Source organism: Ammospiza nelsoni, chromosome 8 (assembly GCF_027579445.1).
Source record: "Ammospiza nelsoni isolate bAmmNel1 chromosome 8, bAmmNel1.pri, whole genome shotgun sequence".
NCBI classification, from domain to species: Eukaryota; Metazoa; Chordata; class Aves; order Passeriformes; family Passerellidae; genus Ammospiza; species Ammospiza nelsoni.
In genome coordinates this window covers 15,478,384-15,486,423 of record NC_080640.1, presented here as the reverse complement: position 1 = coordinate 15,486,423, position 8,040 = coordinate 15,478,384, and the positions used below count along the sequence as shown (strand labels likewise).

The 8,040-nt window shown below is 37.7% G+C and overlaps 1 long non-coding RNA gene across 1 annotated transcript; it reads left to right on the top strand.

Annotated features, from left to right (window-relative positions):
- The first annotated feature begins 188 nt into the window (after positions 1-188).
- On the top strand, positions 189-3,685 carry LOC132076499 (uncharacterized). Its single transcript, XR_009418929.1, has 3 exons — positions 189-429; positions 934-1,103; positions 3,439-3,685. It is a non-coding gene; the product is annotated as an uncharacterized LOC132076499 (long non-coding RNA).
- Positions 3,686-8,040: the final 4,355 nt, after the last annotated feature.

Genomic DNA, 8,040 nt, shown 5'->3' with positions numbered 1-8,040 from the left:
GCATTTCCCCGAAATCGCTTTTCACTGATTTTTGAAAGAACGCAGTAATACCCAGAAGCAAAGTAGATTAAATAAAGTCATTAATTTATTTGCTTTTGTGTGGGGGCGAGTCTGACCGAGGCGCTCCGGGCGCGGCCCTGCCCGCCGCCGCCAGGGGGCGCCGGTGCGGCGGGCTCGGCGCCGGGCGCGGCCTGGACCCGGCCGTGAGGGAGCGGGCCCCGCGCCTGGGGCACCCCCAGGGCGGAGCGGCCCGGCCTTGCAGCCCCTTCACCCCCGCACAAACCTCGCCTGGGAAAACGGGACAGCCGCTGGTCAAGCAGTTAGTGCGGAGGGAAAAATATATCTGGGGTTATGCTCCGCTGGAAGCTTGTACTGAGGATGTTGGTAGACGACAAATAGAATGGCTTGTAAAACAGAACCTGCAGGAAGGTAGTACAATAAAAATACTTATTTACATATTTCCTGCTATTGTGCAGCAAAACTTAACGAGTCAGTTAGGAATGTATTAATTTTATTTTTACGTGCTTACATTGAACAGTCCCATTGAACTTGGTGGCATTTCCCGTGGTTTAAGGTAGAGGTTTCTGGGTTTAGTTTTCTCATTCTCTCAGCAGCAGCAGTAGTGACTGCAGATGCTGTGTGAGGTCTTACTGCTGGGGAAGGATGCTCCCAAACCTCTGTAAATGCTTTCACTGCCCTAAGTGAGGAACCTGTGCTGCTGTCTTGGCCATCCTCATCACCTCAGCCTCAACTTTGCACCTACCTGAGCAATGCTGGTATGGCAGTATGCAAAATACAGACTTCCTAATGTTGGAAGAGTACTTAAAGAAAGTATCATTTACTTGTTCTGCAGATGCATTGTATTGTCTTTATTGGGGACTGAATGGTGCCTAGACAGACCTGTAATCTGACCCATTAAATTTTTTTTTGTAGCTTCTCTGCTATTTACGCTGTGTCATAAGGCAAATGGCACTGCTATTAACTGGAAAATCTGGTCTAGCATACATGATGTGCATTTAGAGTGACAGTTCTGTACCTTCATCTACACTTAATGGAACCACTGTGAATGGAGCATCTGGTAGAACAAGTTTTCCTTAGGACATGTAAGTATTTATTTTACTGAGATCAGTAAGGAAACCTGTATATGTATTCAGGTATATTATCAAACATATTATGAGAAGAAAATAAGTATACAAATAGCTGCTCACTTGTATTGTGTTAGTAGTTGGAGGAAGTTTGTGGAACTTACTAAGACAACCTGATGTCCTGGTCCTGCTGGAGCTGCCTGTGACCCCATTGAAGTGTCTCTAAGTTTATGTTCACAAACAACCTCTCTTCACAATCCCCCTGCTCTTGGAGCAAGTCCAGGATGACAGTGCCTGCTACAGCTACTGTGCTTTTTTTACTCAGGTCAGGTTGGGCACATCTGCCTGCCTGAAAGCAGGGACCAGAACTAAATTCAGTCTTCTGCGATTTCCAATTGACTTTCTTCCCCTCTGTCCACATATTCTTCATTTATCTTGTGGTGATTTGTTTCTGTTTCCTGACTAAATAGCTTCCTCTTGTTTCTTCTCTAGCACCTGTGGATTGTAAAATACATGCTGAAAAACAAATAAACTGGAAATTCTACAAATATTTTATAAAAATGTTTTTAAATCATAAGCATGTCTTCAGCACATCACTGCTTTTCTTAGTTTTTAAAGTGCTATCTGATCAATATCAGATATTCATCAGATACTTAGCATTTGGGTACCAAATTGATCTTAATCCTAAAATACAGTTATCTAATTTACTCACACTGTGAATATCTCTGCTTTGCATGGTCCTGATGTAATAAGGTTCATAGAAATACTATTGCTTGTAAGAGGGTTGACATCAACCCTCAAGGACTGAAAACATAAAAGATTGTATCAATGACTGAATGACAGAATATGTATTCAGCTGATATAAATCTTACTTTAAAAATCACTTAAATTACAAACCTAGCTGATAAACTTAATTAAATATCTTTTAAGACTACTAATGTGTTATTATCAGATAATAGTACAGGAAGAATTATCATGTGTAGTATCAGTAATCATATATGAAAATTTGGATAAAAATTAGACCTTACTGTAACTGTCACCAGATGGATAAATTGTTATCACACAGAAGCACCTTTTGTGAAATCAGTAGTAAGTCTGGATCATATAATCACAGAGTCATAGAGTGGTTTGGGTTTGAAGGGGCCTTAAAGATCATGTGGTTCCAAAGCCCCTGCATGGACAGGGACAGCTTCCACTAGATCATGTCATTCAGAACCCCATCAAACCTGGCCTTGAACACTTCCAGGATGGGGAATCCACAGCTCGTTATTTTTAATAATCTGAAATTTGAGTATTTTTCTTCCCACTTACTTGAAAATTATCTAAAATAATTGCTGAGAAAAATCTGCTGCTGGAAGGAGGCACTCATACATAATGGTGCAGATCTCTTCATGACTCAGTTATGAAAATTTGCATTTGTAGCCATTAAAAAGTCATTGTTACTTTAAAAATAGGGAGTATGTCTACAAAGTATAACTGTTCTTCATAGTCACTTTGAAAATAATTTAGATGTCAAATGACTAATGCCTGAATAAAAGCAGCTAATGCTCTTGCAGGAACATCTTGCTGCTCTTTTGTAGAAATGGCTGAGTGGCACTTCATTAACTGATGAAGTGTTACTGGGACAGCCACAGGGAGGGTTGTGAGGTGCTCAGGTGGTTTTAAAATTACACCAGTCAAGGTGGGCCAGTTTACTTTTTTTTTTTACAGTTTGTAAAATGATTTGAAGTGAAAGTAGCATGCCAAAGCATGCAAACAGTGCCCAAGCCCCTGACTGTACCCTTTCTGTAATAAGTTCTGTTACAGCTACAGTGACAGCTCAAAAAAACCAGATGAAGTCTGGGCGGGGTTCTGAACACCATGTCCTTATCCTGAAAGGAGATGGAAGGATATGGAAGGAAGGAATACCAAGGAATATGATATTTCCTCACCAGAAAGAGTCCTCTTTGAACTCTGATCTGACAGGCTGTTGATACTGACCTCTAACTGTTTTGTCAAGTATTTGTTTGTGGAGCATGTTTTCTGAAGGTTTTAGAGAGTTCATTTTTTTCTCCTCCACTAACTGTAAATTCAAGGCAGCATCCTCCTTCAGGGAAATACAAGCTCATCAGCAATTCAGATGTTAGAATGCAGGTGACTTGCTATGGCTGTGAGGCAGAAAAGTGTAAATTTTGTTTGCAAGCCACATTGTTTCTATGGTCCATTAAAATCAACTGGAAGTTTTACTTTATTTGGAGGGGCAGAGAGGGTGACTTTTCAAATATATTGAATATATATATCCACACACAATCATATTGAGTGGCTTTTTCTATTCTGTCAATAAATTTTGATTTAGATGTACCTTTCTTTCTAGATGAAGAAGAAACAACATGCTCTGATGCCAGGCAAACTCATGCATGCTTTATCACGGGCACCTGATGAAGGAAGTGCTTTCCTGTAGCTCCTGTTTCACAGGTGATAAATTCTGCTTGATGCAGGTGGTAATGAATATTTTTAAGATTTATCAGCATTTTCATCTGTTAGAATTTCATGCTTAGGTCTGTGGGAACTGTTTGTCAGTTGGTTTAGGGTTTCTTAGTGCTTCCTAGTTGATTTTTTAAAATAGCTATAATGTTAAACGAGGTAACCTGATTAAACTGTCAGAATTTGAAATGTGTTCTAAAAATTGCCTACGTTATAAGAAATTTCTGTTGCCATTTGTTCCTTTAAATGTTCTGCAATTAATGATAGATGGCTTTATTTTAATGTGCCAAGAAATATCAATGCAGAAATAGCTACTGGAATTTGATGGCTCAGTCACAGGCAAATTTATCAAATAGGCTCAAGCAGTTGAGTTTGATCCCAAATATCCTAAGTATTCATGTATGAGGGTATTCATATATGATGGAATTGATTATGGTAATGTTTAGCAGATTTTGATAGTCCATCTTCACATGTTTTTTTAGAAGGAAATACATATTGTCCATGCTGTAGTAGGAGTATTACAGGGTAATTGTAGATACTCTTAATATTTTTCATGCAAGTTCTTTGGCTTCAAGATTACAAATAACAGGGACCAAGTTAAGACTCGTTATGTTTTTAGAAAGTCTAACAGATAAAAGCAAAGCATGGGAACAAACTGAAGCAGTTATCACAGTTATTTAAACCCCAGAGCAGAACTGTTGCCTGAGATTAGGTCTCATACCAGAATAGCCAAACAGAGGAAGCTGCAGTGGCATAGGGGTCACTTGTGTGCCTGGGATAAAGGTCCTGTCCTCTCCAGGACACCCAGATGTCCTGTGAGCACTCAGCAGCTCTGGGATGTTCTGAGCACAGTGGGTTTATTGCATGAGCTCAGATGAACCCTGGAGAGCTCAGGCCTCAGTTCTGAGGGCTGTGCTGGATATTTGTGTGTCCTGTGCAGCTCACCTGCCTGTGCTCCCTGTGTCTGATGCACCTGGTGATTAACAGGTTATTAGCAGTAATATCTGATAATCCAGTGAAAAGAGAAAAAACAAATTAAATTGTTTTGTAAGAAACATCTTTAATTTGCAATACTACTTCTTAGAAAAAGACGTTTTAAAAATTTTTGTAATGCAGAAAAATATTTGTGTACAATTTAAAGTATACATCTTTTTCTACTTTTCAGAAATTCACTTCAGTAAAAAAAGTATGAACTTGTTTAAAACTAAAAGACATTGCAATTAGACCTGATAAATAATTTTGGCTCAGATAAGCCATGTTCTAGCATATGCTTATGCTACTGGTGCTAGTCAGAAAGATATATCAGAAGTCTGTAAAGGTTAATTAAGGAAAAAGTTATTTTGAAATTGAGGCAATTTGTAAAACCCTCCAGCTTTGCCCTTACATTCTTTCACAGTATGCAGGATCCAGGGAACAAACCATTCCAAAATACTTTTGAACAGCTGCAAGAAGAATTTAACTTTGTTACTGAAAAAGATATTAAAAAGTGTAAATGCTTCCAGCTGTTGCAGTAGTAAAACTTCTGTTTATAGGGAGATACAGCATACAGTATTTCAGGAATTTGGTGTTTCAGATACAGTCTTTGTTTTGAACTTATATTTGATAAGTTGTTTGATTGTTGATAAGTTACATTTAATCTCTGATTTTTAATATTTTCTGAATCAATCTTTCCTGTTCTTTTATATGTTTATGTAATAGAAATTTTGTTCATTATCAACCTAAATGCCAAGTTAGAGCTATCTATAGTTTCAACACCTTTGGATTTACTGTAATTAGAAGCATATTAGATATATTAGTTAAGAGTACAAATTAAAAATCCAGTAAGAATTTTATTATAGCTTGCAAAATGTTACTTATAGGTATTAGATACATATTGAAATGCTATGGTACTTTGAAGAAAATTCACAATTTTTCTCTAGAATATTTGCAAAGTGAAGCTCTGGGTAAAAACTTTAAAATGTAGTTAATACCCAACATTTTGATTAGATAACTGCATCTAGCATGCTGATTTTTGTAGACTGCAATCCTTCACATTCTTGACTGGTGGGATTGTATATTTATGAAGCTTTGTGAACCCTCACACGGAGCTGCCACAATTTATCATGAGATGGAGCTCTGAGGCAGAGCAAGAGTCAGCAAAGGCAGTGGCATTACAGCAGTATGGGCATTATTCCTTTCTAATGGTTTGGGAAAATTTCTGGGTTCTCTAAAGTGTGAACTCTTCAGCTACATTTAGAAATTTCCAAAGGAACCTGACATCCTCTGAAATACTTTTGCAGTTGAAATGCTGGAAATTTTTTTTCAAAAACCAACTGGTATGAACTTCTGTCTTTTCCTTCATTAAAAAATCTTATTGCTCCTCTTTCAATTAGTTGTTTCAAAAATTGGAAATCATGAGAAAATATCTATCACACCCCTAGAAGAGTTGTCCTAATACTTAGATATCACAATGCTTTATTTCTGTCATGTACTCCAGTTTAAATTTACAATGAATCAGCTTCCTGGACTCTTTTGTGGTGTGCCCATATCTGCTAGCTCAGGATCCCGTACTAGATGTGTTCTTCTTGTGCAGAGCTGATAGGCTCTTGGTGGCACTCTGTGTTTGTGAAGTTAAATTGGCTTTCTTCACTCTGTCTCTAGGATGCAAGTTTTCTTGTAAATGTTTCTTGCAACTCTTTCTGAAGCTTTCCCATTCATTGAATTAATAAACTAGGGATTTTTTTTTTGTCATAAATATTTTCATAGTGCTCAGTCTTTATGGCAAGATAAGCTATGAAATTAATGGGTTTTAAACTGTTTTCATGCAAAGGATGGGTATATTCTGGGAGTTACTAGTTTTTGAGGTCTATTTTTATAGAGATTTTTTAATAGTTTCCTGCCAATGTTTATGCTTTTCTTGATAGTTGCTGATGAGGCCAGGAAAAACTGTGTGGGTTCCCAAACCATACAGAGAACATAAAATGGAAATAAAACCTGTGATGATTGATACAAACAACTGACACATAGACTGATAGTTTGAAGTATCTACTATCTCAATTCTCAAACCCTTTGTAGCATGGCAACCTTGAAAAAAATCCCTTCCTGACTAATGATGCCGTTGTTATCTTTATAGATATTATAAAATTATTTTATAACCTTCTTGTAAACAGGTGTGTCCACATGAGTGCTGTCAGTGGTAGCTGTACACAGGGCTATTCATCACATGCTTATTTGAAGAGGTGTAGATTAAAAAATTCTAGTAATTCCAAAGAAATTATAGTTGTATGAGCAGATGTCAGAAGCAGCTGAGTTACCTATTCATCTATAGAACTCATCTATGAGTAAAGTGCCAGGTAAAAAGGGAGTTGGAAGGTATCAGTAGGTGGCAGAAAAACACTGGTATTGTACCTTTACCTGTGTATCCAGAACCTGACATCTCTGCCTTTATAATATTTTAAAGTTTTCATCTTTCCCTATGCTGAGCTCCAGACCCCTTTACAAGACTTCTGTTTCCATGTTTTCAGTTATGACAGCCTAGTGCTGTATTACTGTTCTTCAAATAGTTCAAATCTGTCATCAGAGGGAACTTTCCAGATGCTTTGATGTGAAGCAGACAGCTTCTCTTTCCATGAGAAGGGAAGTTTGAGGGGCGGTGAAATGAGAAAGTGTTCTCAACACTAAGAACCCTTGAACTGATACCAAAATTGCTCTAGGATACTGCAACCATAATTTGGAATACTTATTTTGCTCTTCTGTGGTTTTGATTTTTTTTTTTTTTTTGCTAGATGTCATTTTTGTATCAGTTTGAAAAGGTGAACTCTGAGCTTAGGACTCTTGAGCCTTTGATCTGCACAGCATCATTTGGGATCCAGCAGTGCTTACTTCAAAGTACAATAATATATGAAAATCATGTCAGACTTCTGTGGGCTTTGGAAATTATATGACTGCATCAACTCTGTGCTCCATGTTGAGCTAAGAAAACTGGCTAGATCCAGGCTGGCATATGAGAAACCAGTTCTGCTATCTATACCAGCAGCACTGTTGGTTCTTGTTCAGTCTGCCAACAAATAGTTTTAGCTTTGTGTTCACAGTTATATCATCTTTGCTTTTGTTAGAATGTGTTTAAGTTTCACATTGGCCACTCATATGAGAAAGAACTGGCTTGGATCAGTTATCAGTCTGTTCTCAGCTCCTCTGGAGCAATTGAAAGTAATGCAAAATTAAATATAAAATATTTCTGTGGTATTTGTAAAACTCTGTAGGAGCTTTTGTTGTTATGAAAGTAAGGTGATAAGGTTTTCAGAGTGATGACATTCTGCAGAGTCCAGTAGTGCATATTATAACAACAGCCCCACTGTATTATCATTTGTGAGAACTCTTGGTGTCTCTGTATGCCTTGGAGCTGATATGAAGACAGCTCCCTACTTTTGTAGCATAATTCCAAAAAAGGCTTTTCCCAAAACCTTTTTAAGAAGCATTTCTTTGTCTGATTTGTGACTACAGTGAAAAGTGC